The sequence below is a fragment of the Uloborus diversus genome, chromosome 1 (genome assembly GCF_026930045.1).
Source record: "Uloborus diversus isolate 005 chromosome 1, Udiv.v.3.1, whole genome shotgun sequence".
NCBI lineage: Eukaryota > Metazoa > Arthropoda > Arachnida > Araneae > Uloboridae > Uloborus > Uloborus diversus.
The window spans coordinates 105,378,017-105,397,348 of NC_072731.1; positions in this window are offsets into that span (position 1 = coordinate 105,378,017).

The window sequence follows — 19,332 nt, forward strand, 5'->3', positions numbered from 1 at the left end:
AACTAGGCTGAACTGGATCCGGTAACTAACTGCTTTGCCGGTAAGACTGTCATTTCATGGGAATGAAGAAACTATAAAACGTGGCCAACAATGAACGCTATCTACTGGAGTTTAGGGTGAATACAATGGAGTTAGGTTAAAATTTCAACTACCAAAATATCACCGAACAGGCAATTGCTTCGTTTAAATGTAGAAGCAATTTTCACCCGTCATATCTTGACGGGCGAGTCATTTATATAAATGATAAAATCGTTTTTTGATAGCATCGCTATTGCGTGAAATATTAAATTTTGAATATGAAAAAACTTGGCAAATTAAACGAAAAGTTATAAAAAAGTTTCCTTCCTTGTACGAAGGAAACAGTAGTAAAACTTAAATTTCAAAATAACATTTCCCTAATCGAAGCGCTAGCGGCTTATCCACTGAACCAAGCGAACCAAAATTTTAGATATAAATATTTGAAGATATGCGCTCGAGATTGGATTGATTTTAAACAATGCAATGCTGTTAACAGTGAAAGAATTCCTAAATTTTTGAATGGTGACACATTTTTTTTCTAACTCAAATTAATCAGCTTATTAAAAAACCACACGACATTCGAATAAACGGCGGGAGAAGGAAATTATTAGGGAGCAAAGTTGAGCCCCGAGATGAAGAAATTTTTTGCACACTGCACTTCAAAATTTTTTCTCACAAGCAATTATTTGCACATGGTGTTTGAGATTGGTGCAATCTAACCCTCTGAGTTGTGCAAATAAAGTCAAAAGTCCTCCTCTTTCCTTTTATCTTTAGACCTAAACATTTTTACATATGCTAATGCTTTAAGGAACAATTTTCATCATACACCAATTATTTCAATGCCATTTGTGGTTTTTCAATACGCTGCTTAATTTTCACAAGAAAAAAATAGTTGTTACTATTCAAAATTGTCGAAATAATTTCACTGTAACGGTGAGCCCTGAGTCGTTTAAACTCATCATACTCTCGAACGTATACCTTCAAATATCCATAGCTTAAATTTTGGGTCAATTGGTTCAGAGCTACAGCTTCGGCTGTAGGGAAGTAACTTTTAACCACTTTGTAGTTCTTTACTACTGTTGATCTCCGCTGCCCGACCGATTAAACGATTCTATTTGTTGAAATAGAAATAAGGAAAAACGGCTAAAGAACTTGCGGATTTAGTTTGCAGGGTTATCATCCATTTGACGAACAATATAATTCAGGTGAGAAGTAGCACGAGTTACAGGATTTTCTCGCCAATGAAAGGGTTTAAATGGTTACCCAACTCTGCGCCTAAGAATTCCTCTTCTTACTGATTGCTCTCCCTTCAAAGACATGGACTTGCTCAAAGTCATAACTAAACTTCTCGTAGGTGCACAGTACCGTTCGCCTCTGAGAAGTTGAACTGTGACCTTGAGCAAGTCTATTTCTTTCAAGGGAGAGCTATCAGTAAGGAGAGGAATTCTTTGGCGCAGAGTCAGTACTCAAAATCTGCAATTTAATTGTTTCCGAAAACAATAAAAGATAAAAGGTAATAACAATTATAAAGGAAACTTTGTTAATGAAAGTTAACAAATAAATATTAATACTGAACTTAAACAATGTGGATTACGTTTTTAAACCAATGACTTGACTTGATTAAAAGAAACTTGGATAAAAGAAACCTGGATTATTTGAAAACTCCACAAGTATATGCCTTCTTAAGTTCAGACTTAAAATTAATGTGTTAAGTTTATTACTAAGATTAACTTTACAATTAATAATATTTTCTATTGTTTTTGGAGATAATAAAAACCGGAAATGTTCAAACTTAATAATTACTATTATTTTTAATTTTTTTGGCTATAATTTAAAAAGCAACTACGTCAAATCCGTCTCAAAAAAAGTTTTCCCTATCAGAATTTAAAGCGCTCGCATAAAAAGTTTCATATAAAAAAATAGTATTTCTATCAACACCATATAATTGCTAATGAAATTCTAGAATAAAGTCATTTACAGTAATCAATCCTCTGAAGTACAACCCAATTTCGGATGGTGTTCCTGTTTCCTTCACTAAGTGGTAAGTGGAGGCAGTAGGGAATTGCAAATCGGAACTAAGTATTCTCGGTCTCTAATCATTGTTCCCAACGTAATTTAATGGCTTGTATTGAATTGTAATCTTAATCTTTGATTAATTTTGCTTTTTTTCTTTTGCAAAAGTTGAGCTCTGCATTAAAATTTTGAATAGTGTCTTAAACTTGACAAAGCATCGAAACTTTTTTAGGATATGAAGTAAAATGAGACAGCGTAAGTAAAAGTATAAAAGAGTTTAAGACTCTCAGCTAAGCAGCAGTTTCGAGACTATAAAAATAATCCTTTTCATTTGTGTATAAGTGTTTCGTCTATAGTGAACTTAAAGCACTGATGAAGTTTGTTTTGTTAGCCTTGAAACAGCTGTTTCTTTAGTTTTAACTCTGTTATCATTATTTTTACTTTTATTTAAGTTATAACATCTGTTGCATAGTGTTTTAAATACATTTTCTAAGACAGGAATGATAACTATGTCAATAGCTTCATAATTGGAATGGATTTTTCCCCCCATAAAAGACCACATCAAATACAACAGTTCGGCAAAATACCACTTTAACGGCCTCAGGGGCTAAGATCTCTCTTTATCATATTTTTTTCTTTTGGCAGACAAAATAAAAACTGATTTTTTGTTTTTTTTGTTTTTTGCGAAATTAAGGGTTGCAAATTGTCGCGTACAGTTGTAATTTAGACAATATTAATGTTTAATAACATACCAAAAGATATCAGCTACCTACAACACAAAGTACGGGTGAGCATAATCAGAAAAATACTAAACAAATATTTTATTTATATTTTTTTTAATTAGGTAGCTCATAAAATGAAATAAAAGAAAAACAGTTAATAATGGTAAAACTCTTTGTAACTATTATAAGATTGAAATTAATTCAGATATTTGTTAACATTTTCTTTTACATAAACTCACTTGACCAAGGGATATTTTGAGGAGCCGTTTTTCATGGCGTTAAAATACTCCTTGACCTTTTTAGAGGAATGCTATTTATTTTGGATTAGTGAAAATACGAAGTGGATTTTCCGCGCTGCGGTTTATCTGCAGTCGCCTCTGAGAAAAAAATATCAAACTCAATTAATTGACAAATTCAGCGATCAGAGATAAAGGAATAAGGAAAAGAGAAGTGTAAAGTAAAAAGAAATTCCGTCCAGAACTAAACGAGCTTACTTTCCCATACACCAATGTCTACTTTCTTTTATCTGATCAATGTTCTCAAAAATAGCTAAAATCGCGAATTGTTCAAAATATAATTTTTTAACATTTTAAGCTGATTTCTAGGAATAAAATATGCCTCCCTCATCTAAAGAGTTAGATGCGTAAAAAAAAGAAAAAAAAATATGTGAACAAATAAAATAGCAATACCTTTTAAACAAAGCAGCTAATACACTTTTTTAAATTTAAAAAAAAAAATCTTTAAACGCTTTCAAAAAGAAAAAAAAGAATTAAAATTAATAAGCTCATTAAAATAAATACATCATATCAAAAAAAAAAGCTGTTGCCGAAAATTTTTTTTATTCAAATGAATTAATGTACTCTCAAATATAAATAAAAGCAATAAAACGTCAACTGAAAGAAATAATTTTCATTCATTTGAAAAAAAATCGTCTGCGCATGTCTTTATGTAGAAACACAAAGGACTCCGCATTAATCCGTCAAAAACCGAATACGTAAATTAAAACTTTAGAGTGAAAATAAAAACAAATCATATTAGGAATAATAAAGTGGAATTTTGCCGAATTGTTGAATTTAATGTGGTCTTTTATGGGGGGGGGGGGGAATCCACTCCAATTACGAAGCTATTGATATAGTTATCATTCCTGTCTTAGAAAATGTATTTAAAACACTATGCAACAGATGATATAACTTAAATAAAAGTAAAAATAATGATAACAGAGTTAAAACCCCAGAAACAGCTATTTCGATGCTAACAAAACAAACTTCATCAGTACTTTAAGTTCACTATAGAGGAAACACATATACACAAATGAAAAGGATTATTTTTATAGTCTCGAAACTGCTGCTTAGCTGATTTCTCAGAAAAAACCATGACTGCGGAATCGAAGTCGGAGGCAATCTAATTTTAGGACAAAAGAGTCAGATTCGAATACCGAAGGTTTTTAATTCAAAGACTCGGAGTTGGAATCGGTCATTTTCCCTTAAAGTCCGCAACTCTGACAATGTTTGTGGAGTAGGAGTCGGTCTTATTATGGGATAAAGGAGTCGGAGTCAGTCATTTCTCCTCCATGTAAAATTTTTTGCCAATGCTACGAAGTCAGTGTTAAAGTCGGGGAGTCGGAGTTCGACTAATTTTCGGGCTCAGGATTCGGAGTCGGAGACAGGTGCGCCAAAACTCTCTTAGTCGGAGTCTGGAGTTGTTCGTCAAGAGCTATTTCCAACAAAAGTTTGAAATAAATCCGCTTTTAAGTTCAGAATCTATATTGACTTTCAGTCTTCTCGTAGGAGCTAATGTTAAGGGATTTAAACTGTTCAAGATTGAAGGACAATTACTCAAATCAAAAAAATATTTTCCATGCATGTTCTTCATCAAAAGCTTTTCCTTACAAAGTGATTTTAAGCAAAGTTGCCTCTAAGTTCGGGATTGCCTTGAATTTCCTTGAAAATTGAAGTGTTAAAGTTTTTTGAGCTATTCAAAACTGATCGAAAGTTTGTTCAGATCAAAAAGTGAAATATGGGAATGAGGTGTCCTCGACGAAATCTTTCGAACAAAAAAAAAAAAACATTGTTTCGACTCGGACTATTCACTCAAAAGTTATCGGGGGTTGGGGGGGGGCAGACAGACAGACCGACGGAGAGACAGACATTTTTCTCCCCCTCAATACCCTACTTTCCAATTTTTTATTTGTGAATATTTATTTAATTATTTTATTTCTTTTTGACTTTTCTTTGCGATATTTTCAAGATGCATTAAGCCTTCTTTCATGCCTTTTTCTTCTTTCTCTGAATTTTACTGGGAAAGTAGGCTAAAGATGAAAAAGAGTCGAACCCAACGCAATTCATGAATCGGGTTTTATAACTCGCTAACGTGCTACTTTAGTATTTGAAGGGACAAGACAGTAGGCTGAAAATCTGATGCTGAAAATGTTTATTAAAAAAAATGTTTTTGCTGCTAAAAATTTAAAAACAATCATTGATGTTTCCAAAAAAATTGTAACTTCACTTGTTTTTCGCTTCCGTTTGACATTTTCAAACTGATGAGTGAGTAATAATTTAGGGAAAACATTAATGTACCTGGGTGTTATCGTAAGGTTGCTTTCCCTTTATTGTGTTTACGAGCTTTGATGCATAAAATTCAATTAATTTTGAAAGTTCGTGCTGCATATACTTTCGGTTTGAACCACGTTATATGTACAGTGCAATCATTTATACGTGAAGACATTTTTTGTCTTCCTTTTCCCACTTTTTAAGCATTTATTGTATTATCCACAAATTTTTATTATCCACAGAACCCGTGCCACCTAAGCCAGCGGATAATTGGGAGTCCAATTGCTTCTATTTTCCCTTTCTCCGTTGGACTATATTTTTACTCAAAATGCAAAACGTGAATATGTTTGACTGAATTTTTGACCGTATTTCTGATTTTCATTGCGAGAAAAACGCTTGTAGAGACATTAAAATTCTCTCTGACTTCACCTATGTCAAGTATATAATGTCAGTAGCGTCACTACGGGGGGGGGGGCGATCCGCCCCGGCAAGTTTTTGGAAAATATCAAGCTAAAATGCATTTTTAAGTCTTCAAATTTGGAAATTTTCTGGGGGGGGAAACCATCGGACCTCCCACTGTTATCTATTTTTTGTACATTAAGATTTCGTTATAACACAAATGTAGTTTCTGAATTGCATGAATTTCATGTTTTCATGTTTACATTTTTTTTCCCTTTTGCATGTGTAGAGGGGGGGGGGGTGACACCACAAATTATCGCACCGGGTATCACCCGTGCTAGGTACGCCACTTATAATATGTCTACTGATGGATTCACTCAACACTTCACCAAAATTGTGCACACTGCATTATTCCGAACGTACACGATTCAGTACGCCTGCTCAGGATTTTTGTTGATAAAGTAAGAAACAAATGAGTAAAAAACCACGAGAACCTTTGTAGGTTCCAGTCAGCTAAAACACATATATCATGCTGCATGGCATGCTTGTAAAATATTTTTCCTAGACTCCAGATTGTGAAAATGTACTCTATCCAGAAACTGATTTTTCTACTTGCTGACATAAGCTTTTTCTAAAAATATTTGAATCTACCGATTTTACTGATTGAAAATAACTTACCTATGTCATTACTTGCCACGAATATTTATTTATTTATCTGTCCGTCCGTCCGTACGTCTGTCCATCCATCTATTCACCCATTTATTCATTTATTTATTTATTTGTATGTCCGTCCGTCTGTCCATTCATCCATCTATTCATCGATTTATTTATTTATTTATATGTTTATTTCTTTGAAACAGTTAAATTACAGAGCAATTTTACAAAGAAAGTATGAAAGAGTAATCGATATTAATAATAGCAATGTATTATCTTTTGAATGCTCAATTTCATTATAAAGTATATAGAATGCGTACATGCATTAAGTGATGAAAAAACGAGCTGATGTGTGCATCACAGAACTTCCTTTTACGCAAATTTAATAATAATACTAGTTCCTTTAAAAAAAAAGCGAGTTCCTTTAAAGTTAGCAAAGAAACACTTTAAATATTTTTGCCCCAAGTTTGTTGCGAACTGAAACAAAAAAAAAACGTTTTATACAGATTAATTTTCTTTATGTTGGACGTTTTCATGTGATTCAATGGTTAACTCTCTAAATATCACTAACAGTGGCCAAAATAAAACCAAAAAAAAAAAAAAAAACGCGACATTTTTTGTCGCCAAGTTGGCGAAAAAACTTGGTGCCAAGTGCTTGCTACCAAAGTATAACACCACTTGAGTTTGCATTGATATAAAAAATGAATTTTTCCCAAAAAGGTGTAAAAGAACCCTTTAGGAACAGCCGAATGCAACCAAAAAGGGAGATGCACAACAAAACCCCACTAGGAGTCTACGTACCAAATTTCAACTTTCTAGGACATATCGTTTTTGAGTTATGCGAGATACATACGCACATACACACATGCGCACATACGTACATACATACGTACATACAGACGTCACGAGAAAACTCGTTGTAAATTATTCGGGGATCGTCAAAATGGATATTTCGGGCTTCTATACGTTCTTAGACATATATCGACATGTGGTCGGGTTGAAAAAAAAAATTCATCATTCATTAGGGGGCGAGCAAAATGGAATTTAAGGCCTATTTTTGGGTCAAAATGTTTTCGTGAGTACAATACTTCCTTTACTTCGTAAAAGGAAGTAAAAAGGAAGTACAATTTTCTTCAACAAACTGTTTTTCTCGAGTGCTTTAATGCTCGTTTATTTTTTAATGTTTTTGGGGAATGTAATCTTTCATTTTAGCATTACAAAATATGTTTTGCATTTAGTAAATTCAAAATCCTTCTAAGACACTGAGCAAGAAGCTAATGTGACTCCACTTGCACTGTTCGGCACCAAAAGCTGATCTCAGAGCATTGCGAGGAATTCTGAATAGAGAATAGAGGTTTCCAGTCCCGAATCTAATAGATTCCTTCCAAATAATTATCCAGTACATTAATTTACACACGGATGAATGATCAGAGAAATTCCAGGCTCACTAACTTCATGCCCTCAATCAAATAAACTGACTGATTGAAACCAGGGCAACGGAGTCAGGGAAAAAACAATCAACTGCGGGAATTTTAGAGTATTTAACTCCAATTTATTAACCCCAAAATCAATCCGACTCCAACTCTGAAGCAATGGCAAAGCTGGGGATTCGGAGAGAAAAAAAAGCTATTGGAACCAACTCTTTGAATCTTAAAAACCCTTCTACTCCCAACTCCGACTCCTTTACCCCAAATTCGTTATTTGACTCAGATCCTGCAACTTTTTTTTTGTAATTCAAAGCATGTTTTAAGCCTTTAATAGCATAACGTATGATGCACCCAGTTTAATGCTATTTACATTGATTTTTGCTACATTATTGTTATATGCTTCAACTGCGCAATATCCCCCGTATCAGTTGTTAATGTAATGTGTTTGCATTGCGAAATGGAGAATAACTATTTTTTATTGATGCTTAGCTATTGATTTTTAAACTCGAAATAAAAAAGTAAATCAAACTCTTAGTTTAAGAAGTTCACTTAATCTTTTTTTATTAGTAAATTTCCAATTCAATTTTTTGAAAAAATAGTAACTATTTATTTTTTAAACACTGAAATGAGCTCGCAATTGAAATTATTAGCATTTTTACTCTCAAATAATTTGGAAATAGCGTTCTTAGAAAGGGTTTTCTTCAGCACACCGTTAAAAATTATCACAGCAGAACTTCCACTCACGACATTCGATTCAACTAAGTGCAAAATAAAATTGTGTGCTGAAAGAAATAGCGTCGACCAAAAACAAAGTAAATTGAAAGCGTTGCAAATCGATTTGAACAAAAAAAAGATTGATAAGTAAACAGAGTGCTTTTGAGTAAATTTTGCTGGAGCACATAATGCATGCCTCGACTATAGAATCATAATCGAAAGTAAAAGTCTTCAGTGGGTAAGATCTTAATGTATTTCTTTTTTGAACAGAGAAAATGTGGCAAATCTTTCATTTTATAGTCGCAACGTATCTTCTTTTTCATTCATTCAACATCTACTAATATACAAAAATTAATCATCCGCGAAACTTTGGGAGCAACACATTTCTATCACTTAAAATTAATTTTCAAACTTGTTATTATTTTAGAAAACGAACATATAAAGATGATAAGTTTTTAAAATTCGTAGTTCCTTTCGGTAAAGGATATCATTTTGGTTCTCGGTTATTGATGCATTTTGCATTTTTAACCTAACAGGGTAATATGTGATAAAAAGGCTTAGTTAAATCAATACCTTTCTGCTGAAAAGTTTTTTTTTTTTTCATTTTTTTTTTTTTTTAAGGTTTAGTCTCATTTGAGAACTTAGCCATAGTCATGTATTGCATTTCATCCATTATCAAAAATGTCTTCCATTACTCTGAAACTCAGTAAATTTGGCAACTTTTCTTAAAACTTCTGTAGATTTTAAGATTTCATGTTTCGATAGGGGGGGGGGGGGCACGAGGACAAACTGTTTATGAGTCCAGAAACATATTTTACAACGGTCTTTCGATTGTTACTTGTTTATTTATTTATTTTCTCATTATGACACTATCGTGTCGTTTCTTGGTTAGGAACACTGACCAGGTTTGACTCACCTACCTTATTTATACCACGATGAAATACTATAAAACGAAAGTCCTCGTTCTTAAAGACTGTAATTTTTTGCTTATTAATTTCAACCCTTTATGACTCAAATTCCTTTATATTTTGGAAAATGAGTTTGAACCTTTTTTTTTATACATCTTTATGTGTTAGAAACGTATCATTATTTTTTTGATGATAAAATAGAAGGTGAGATTGTTAGGACATGAAAAAGTCCTAACTTATGAAAATGTAGGAATTTTTTACGGGACTTTTGAATCCCATCCGAGTCATAAAGGCTTAAATGATTTTTTTTTTTTTTGAATCAGTTGTGAAATATTTTAATCGCAAAGTCTTGATTGAGTTAGATTTTTTTTTTCACGTGGAGGAGAGTTAGCTTAAAAACAACATATTAATCAGGAATAATTCCTGATAATCTAGGTAAGGTAATTTAAAATTACTTTGATAAAGGAGTAAGTAAACACCGTTATTTTTTTCGTAGCGGCAAAAGACATAAATATTTATCTGAAACTTAAAGAAAATATTTCTTGAAATCTAAATGCTTAAAATTTCAATCAAGGACAATGTAACGAAATTATTTATGCAACCTATGCACATATTTTCTAAAATACATAACTAATGCCACTGCACTGCAGCTAAAATATTTTTCGGAAATGATGTTGCAATTAATTTAATCAATGTATTGAAGAAATGTCGTAAATTGATTTAAAAAAACGAAGGAGAAAAATAGAAGAATCATTAAAAGTTTTAAATTAACATCCTGATTTTAACACTTCTTTTCTCATTCAACAGAAAAAATCCTAAAATAAATATATTACATTTCAATTCAAATATATATATATATATATATATATATATATATATATATATATATATATATATATATATATATATATATATATATATATATATATATATATATATATATATATATATATATATATATATATATATATATATATATATATATATATATATATATATATATATATATATATATATATATATATATATATATATATATATATATATATATATATATATATATATATATATATATATATATATATATATATTACAGTTCTGCGAATTAAAACAACTGCAATGTCTGAAAAAAATTTAAACACCACGTACAAAAACTTCAGTTAGAAACATTTTTTAATGAAATAAATTGCTAACAAAAAAACAACCTTTTAAGTTGAATTCAATTATTTTGTCTGCCCTAAAGATAAATTTATTAATATTATTGTTTTTGTTTCTAACTTTTGCAGTGAAAAGAAGAGTTTTATTTTTTAGATAATATTTGAATAATAAACTGCTTCTTAACATGTCAAAGACATTGATTTCCCCCCTCCATTTTTACACTTTTCATGAAAAGACTGATATTTTCGGCAACATATTATTGATACATGAGCAAAATATATTAATTTGTTGATTTATTTTTTTAAATATTTTTTGCATTTATTTTTAGAAAATATTATACATGAATGTTGGAGTATAGGATTCCTTGCGATTTTCTAAGGATTTTCTTTTCTTTCTCGCTAATTTCCACAACAATATTTGAAAATTACTACATTACATTGACTATTACATTCTAAAACACGCATAAATTTAAACAATATTTCTATCTAGAATTAGTTTCCAACAATTTATCGATTAGAATAAAATAGGTAATTTTTATTTTTTAGAAGAAAATGGCCAGAAAATGCAACATTTCAAAGTCATATATGACAAGTAAACAGGTCAATCCACTTTTAAATGTTTGCAGGAGAGACAAAAACTATTTCCGGATGGAGTTGTTTTACATAAAATCCCTTTTTATTTTCTGCTTTTTTTTTCTTCGACATCAATCCTTCTACCTCATTCAGTTCGATGTATTCCAGATTGCTCAGTAGCCTTATAGTATTCCACCAGAAATATCACATTACGAAATAAAGTGCTCTTAAAGACCCATGAATCAAGCAATTTTTAATGTTAAATGCCTGATAGAAAACCTTCCATTTATTTTTATTGTATGCACATATTGCTCTTGTGTTTTTCAAGAAATGTTTTATTTACACATAATGTAATTCCAATATTTCATGAACGCAGAAATAAAATTAGAACCGGATATATTATTAAAACCTAGCGAAGGACACTGTTAAAAAATCTGTAAAGTTACCAGTATTAATGGGTGTAACGTTACACGAATTCTGATGTGTGTAGTTTCATTGTGTTATAAACTCAAATTGTTTTAGGAACTTTGCACTATAGTTTTAGCAGAATTCAAAGAGCATGCGTAAAGACTGCGTGACTTTTAGTGTAGCATTGGTGTCGATAAAAACCTCAACTTTCTTTTTAACGTTTGGATATTTTTCGATCACGGACATCATTTGCTTCTTCTCTAAGCCAAAAAAAGCAGGTCCTAGAGTCACAACCACTAAAGGCATGGATTAAAATTAGAAGCTAAGAATTTCAGTTGACGAATCAGTGCCACGGTTGTCTCATCAAAGATTATCTCGGGCGATGAGTGTAACTTAGCTCTTCGAAGCCGCTCGCAGCTCTTGTTACTTTTTTGTCCTACAACATCTCCTGTAGATGATTTCTTGCGGCTGCCAGAGAGGTAGAGTTTGTGAGAATGCTTGCAACTGCTGGTAAGCGATGATGAAATGCTCATCTGTGTGCAGGCAAAGCAGTGGAGCCTATTGCGACATTGTACCAGATGTTGAAATAAAAACAATTTTCGATTCCTCACTAGGCAAAGATCTTCCCGATTTTGACATGGAAAACGTCTTGTGGGTACCAAACATCGACGATAGATCGCACATCTTTGATAAGGATATACCATCGCGATATGGCGAGGCAGATACAAACGAATCTCATCTGGGGTCATCCAACAGGGCTAAATTAACTTAAATTGAATAACTCAACTGAATAACCGATTAAAACATTATCCTGTTGTATGTAAGTATCTATTAGATTTTGTTGTGCGTTTTATTTGACTATTCATATTACAGCTTAACATTAAACATCCTATTTCGAACCTTTTCGTTTTTTATTTTATCATCCTATAATAAAACAAAAAGGCTTCCATAATATAGCAGATGTAAAAATGAATGTACGAAAAATGAGAGGGGAGGGAACCTGCTTAGCGGCCCTTAAATCTCTTCAGAATACACTAGAACGTGATGAGGGGTGAAATGGAAGAGATATTCTAAAAGAAACGGGGTCAACATTGATTTAGAACCACAAAATATTGAAAAAATTGCGATTTTTAAAATAAAATCATAAACTTTTAGAGGCTATATCTCAAAACTATAGGGTCTAGAAAAATTATTTTGGATTCATATTGTAGAAAATTTAGTCTACTTTAAAAACGTTTATTGAAGGCATTATAGAAAAAACTAGTCGTTTAGGGTTAAAATCGCTAAAACTACCGAAAAGGCCGAAATTTCACGGTTTTTTCCATTTTTAACTAGGCTGCGTTCGGCGCTCAAGGTCTCGAACTTCGACTCTTTAATAGACCAATATCACAAACGACTCAGTAGAAAACCAGAACTACCGGATTTTGTCGCAAGGTACCTTCCCCCCCCCCCCCTCCCTCTTTTTTTTTTTTTTTTTTGACGACAAGGTTACTGGACTAAGAATGTAACTGTTTTTTTTTTTTTTTAATAAAAACGACAGCTAATGATGTAATTTACGCAAATCATGCTTCTGAAATGCGTAAAATTGTTTACAAACTTGTTTTCTGACTTAACTTTAAACATTTTGCATTTTTTGCTAAAATACATTTCACGCTTAATATTCAAGTTATTCAGAAGCCGTTGTTTTGAAGATCATCTTTGGAGAAGGGTCATTTCACAGTATTCGGACAAATGTAGAATCCGTAACACGACACTTTTCTGTCATAACTGTTTATTTTACTGTTTGATTCACACATCATTTTATTTTGAGTTTGCCCTGCTAGCACACAAACTTAAAACGGAAAAAGTGTCATGTTATGGGCTGTACATTTGTCCAAAAAACTGTGCAATGGCCCAGAAGTAAAATGTTTCTCTCAAATTGTTTGATTATAGCAGTGATGAACAAATATAACCTTTTCAGAAGTACATTTTTATGTAAAAAAAGGGTAATTAGTTAAGTAATCAGTACTCGTAGAATGAATTTGATATAATTCGTAAATAGCTCCAAGTACTAAAAAAAACAACAATAAAAAAGGGCGCTTAAAATGAAGAATAAAACTAGTAATGGGGCTCTTATTCCTTGATAAGCAAACTTCCATTCTTTGATCAAGTTTTGCGCTGTAAAACATCTGTACTGAAATCGGAATTATTGTAAGAAAATTAAGGATACTAAGCATAAATTAAGCTTTGTCGAATCACATGTATTCATATATCGTGAGAATTCAAAACATTTCAAGCATTTTTTTATTAGATAAATTACGACATGTTTCGGCAACTTTCATTTCTGGCCACTCTGTTTCACAACAAACTGAAGAGATTTATGATTCGTATTAATGTTGTCACGTTGACCGAGATCCGAAGAGAATGTGCTCAGCATCCAGAATTAAATAGATTTACCAGCATCGGAAAAGGAAGTCCTGAAGAACTCAAACAAGCATAAGTAATGGATGTGTATGGCTGTTCAACTGGAAACTAACACATTCCGTTATTGTGGGATATATACTCAACTAATAAGTTGATGATTGGGTTCCCATATGCAATATCATTACAACAGGTACAGTTGAAAGATATAGAAAATTATATTATTCAATTGTCCAATCTTGCAAAAGAAAAAGAAATACTTCTTATTTTCAGTCCCGATCAGGTCTACGAAAATAATTAAGGTATCAACGACATCGTTTAAAGTCTTCTGGTAAATTAGTGAAATAAATTTTGACTAGAGAAGCTGCATTGACGATAAAATCAGTACTAAACTCATACCTGGACATTTTTTTTTTAATTTAATAACTTCGAACCGCTCAAATTGATCTACATAATAAATTTGATTGCATCCTCAACATTACAACAAACGATATTCACCATAAATGCATTGAGAAACACCACCAGTAAAATGAGACAACGTAAATACGAATACATACAAATTAAAGTGATAAAAGAGTTTTTAAAACTTGTTAGAAAACATGTATTTCGAATAGGTTCACCTGGCCTGCGTGAGTTACGCTGAACCTATCTTTTGTGTGCTGACAGAAAGGCTTGTATTTGGTAGCAAAAAACAGCTGTGTTTGCTGAGTTTATTTCTACCAATTTCAAATTGACTCAAGTTCGTAGTGGCTATGGGAACTTTAAGAGTTACCTTTTTAGATTTGACATTTCGCCAAATGCGCATTGCAACGGTGGAGATGGTGAGCAAAACGTAGGGCATGTTCTTCTGCACTGCAGGAAGGGTTCGGCTTGCCTTCGCACACGCTGGCCACCTTCTTGTAAAAAGATCTGAAACTTTTGTCTTCTTTTCTAATTTTGTTAACAACTTAAATGTTTAAGCATTTTTGGTATTAATTTAAGTTTTTGTTTTTTTTACTTATATACTTCTGTAAACCTCGTGGCATACTTTGTGAAAGACGAGAAGTTTTAAATTTTTAAATAAAATTTTTTTAAAAAATACACATTTCTAGAGAATTCCCTGGCTTTCCAGGTTAATGAGTTTTCAATGACTATAATTGTGGCATACACATTTCAAAAAGGAGCTTTATAAAGGGAAAAATCGGGTCAAACAAAACATGAATTTGTGAAGAGTATAAGTCATCCAACGTATCTCTCTATCTTTCTTTTATACAATAAAATAACATGTTTGTGTGTGTGTGTGTGTGGCGCGCATCTCGGGAAAACGGTAACGCCTAGAAATATGAAATTTGGTATACAGGTGCAGTTTTTGCCGAAGATGTGCACCTCGGGCTTCGATTTTTTGATATTTTAATTAGAAAAAAAGTTATTTAATGTTTATGTTTTTTTTTTTTGCACTTTTTAGTACTTTTTCCCTCACAGACCCCGAACCAATCGCACCACACAAATATTTTTCGTACTGTAGTCTAGGAAATTTTATTTTAAATATGATAAATGAAAAAAATTTAAAGATAGAGCAATTTTTATATTTTTTATGAATTTTTGAAAACCCTTTAATTTGCATATTTTTCTGAGGTTTTTTTTTCTAATATCATCCTGCGAGAAGTATAAAAATCTCAATTCTAAAATTTAAGTTGGTAATAGTAAAAATATTTTGTCCTCCCCAGGAGAAAAAACGTTCTTAAAAATACGCAATAGTTTGTTTTGTTTTTTAAACAATTTTTTTAATGCTGAACACAAGTCTTTCCATGCATCGGTAGAAAAAAGCGTTATTTAATCTTTTATACCTCTGACGTCACATAAACTAATTCATCAGATTCGTTTGAGATCTAAATGTAGATTCGAAGTTACCTTATTAATTACTTTTAAATTCACGTGTATCTCTCAGAGCAGACATTGTAAGGGAATGTGGGGTAAAGTGAAATAGCGGGTTCAAAGTGAAAACGTGTATTTTCTCTAACTTTAGCGCCACCTATCTAGTAATATTTTAACCATGTAGTAACAGATGTAGTATATTCTAGTCAAGAAAAAATAACCTCTGAAAATCAAAGAATATAATAAGACAAGCAATTTGTAAAACTTTACTCGTTCTGTAATATTTTTAAGTCAAAAGTAAATTTTTTCATTATTAAATCATCAAGCTCTTGTGATTAACATTTTAAATATTAATTGAGACCTTCTAATATTCAATCAGTATTTATTTGATTAATATTAAGCTTATTTTTACTTTAAGTGCTTTGTCAGTAAAGTGCATGTGGGGCAAATGGATGAAGCAAAGTGAAATAATTTGATTCGATTACTTTGAAAAACAGCTTTTTTCGAAGTGTCATTTTCAAACAATGATGAAACCTATTCCTTTTACCCAAACTAACCTGACTTGCATAGGTCCAACAAAAAAACTCATTTACATTCAAAAATATAGTTTTTTAGATAATGACATACACCCAAACCTGTTTTTATGCGGTGGTTAGGAACCGCATAAAAAATCGCATAAAAAAATTGTTCGAAACTTCACGAGTAGCTATAAAAAGTTGTTTTCGCAAGAAAGTAAAAAATATGTTTTTCTATGCGGCGGATAGGGGCCGCATAACGTTCTCACGTAGAAAATTCAAAAACTTACGAAATGATTAGGAATTGCTTCTTTAAACGAAATCGAAATAAACCAAGTGTGATCATTTTGCCGAATAGTCGGACAAAATTCCTAGAAAGAGGAAATTTTTGGAAGTGACAGTGACCTCCCATCAAAATGCCCCTGTTGTCACTTGAAGATACTGCCTCGCACTCGTTTTATAAATAATTTCGTCAATTGAGTCCCGATCTGATTTGAATTTTCAACTGAACATTTGAAAAATATCGCACTAAAAAGAACGAGCATAAACAGATTTGAGTGTATTTATATTTAGAAATAAAAAACTACAGTTCTTCATTTTCATTGAAGTTGAAGCAATTTCATTTATGTTGCTGTCCAGGGTCAGAAAACTTTCAAATGAAAAATATTGCAGCGTGTTATTGCGAATTCCATCCAATGTTGTTGACCTCCCTCTCAATATATGTTTTAATTACACGGTCGTTTCAATTATATCGAAGAATAACTTTCTGTTGGGAATTGGGGCTGTGCGAGAAAGGGGCTTCCGATAAGCATTAGGGCTGTCACATTAAGAGAGAGAGTTCAATTGAATCGGAATCGTACATTGTGTGCTGGAAAAGGATGCAGTTGCATTAAAATAACTGGACACCGGAAATCGGAGATTTATAAATAACTTCCTGCATTGCGAATTGGAAATTTATGTCCTTGTTCCGAATGAACAACTGTGTAATTCAGATACGTCACTACAATTTGCACTACGAGGATCATTTAATGAGTAGTTAAACTAGTTAGACAACTTATTCTGAGCGTATACAATTTGTTTCACGAACTGAAGGAGGAAATTTCTTGCAATAGATTCTGAAACGAACTGTTAGGATGTCAAAAATGCAAGTTTTAGTCAGTAATGATTGTTAACTAAGCATTTCAGTGCACAATTTGAAGCTTTTTCATAATATTAAAAAACTAAACGATTAAAGGACAAAAGTGTTAACTTTCTGGTTAAACGTCCTAATGTGTAAATATAATATTGTTGGTAATGAAAAAAAGTTATAAGTCACAAGTCCTCCGTGAAAAACAAACAAAAATACATATAAACTGGTAACTATCACTCTTGCTTGTTACAAAGAACCACTGTACATTTTTTACGTCTATACGCATATGATTTATTCATTTTCAAAGACGCGAGTTCAATTTATAAAACATGGAAAGTAAACTGAAATTCTCATCTAGAATTTTCTATCAAATAATGTTTGTTAAAACCTAGTTCTGCTTGTTTACTGATATAACATTGTATAATGCTTTTCACGTAAGAACTTTAAATAGTCAAAATCATACCATTTCATCAAAAAAAGGTTTATAAAACATTATCTGTATTTTATTCCAATTTCAAACACTTATGTTGTAAATATTTTTCTATCAATAGTGCCAACTTTTTTTACCATCATTTGTGAAGTATAGAATCTTACAAATATTTTTAAGGTCAGTGAGGTTTCGTACAACATTCATTTCAGCACCTGAAATGTACTGTGACATTAACAAACGCCATCTATTCCCTGTAGATTTCTAGAAAGGGGGCAAACACCATATGTAACTGTCTCAGAGGAAGGATCTTAATTAGAAACAAATCTCTTTGTAGAGCTGTCCGTTCATTGGTTACCCAGAGTAAAGGTATACATACTTGCAATTACGAGAATCAATCTTCCGATAATTCAACATGTACATTTCACAATACAAGAAACAAGTCTTCAGTTTTGTAAGAAATTTAAACCTTTTACTTTGTTTAGGAAAAAAAATTTTAAAATCACGTTACAAAAGCAAAACCTTGAAAGAGTTTTTCACATATATGTTTCAATAAACTGAATTTTATCATTCACCATTTAGTTGGTGAATGATAAAATCAAGATGTGTTCATTAAGCGTTTGATATTGGCAAGTGTACATGTTTACAGGCTATAAAACATTTATATTTGAAATTAAGATACATTTTTCAATTACATAGAACTCATGACGTAAAATATTTTTTTAACTACAACAGTTTCAAGTTTATAACTCACATTAACAAATTAATTAACAGTTTACTCAAGCCCTAGACAAATGTGACAGTTTTGGCTAAAATAAACGCAAATCACTTCCATGGATCAAATTTTTGCAAGGTGCCAAATCAAATTCTGATTGTTTTCTTTTTAAAATTTAAGCAAATATCTGCATTACAATACAAAAAAAAAAGTCTACATTATTTCACAAAACCATTTCATTTTGCTGAGAGTCAGAGGTTTGGTATACGTGCATATTTTTTCAGTCACAACTGTCTTACATAACTGCATTTTAAAAAATTCAATGGTTAATGAATTTTGCAGGGAAGGTTCCTGCAAACATTATTATCTTCTACACAAGAAGATTAATTTCACCATCAATATGGCAATTTATGTGCAAAAATGTCAGATATAATTCTTAATGCTATTCAAATCACTCGATGAAATTTAAATTTATAAATTAGTTCGCGTGTACTTCTACTAGAGACTTTATAGATAAAGAATTTAATTATTGCTTGAATGAGAGACTGTTAAACACATTTTTTGTTAGTTCCCAATGATAACAAGTCAAACAGAAAGAAATACAAGAGAAAACTCTTGTTTGTGCTGAAAATTAGCTTGCAATATCCAATACATATAGGATAATCAATATCTTTACTGTATCCAGAAAGTTAAGAACACAAAAGCAAGAGAATAATTCTCGATAATATATAAGATACATCAACTTCTTTA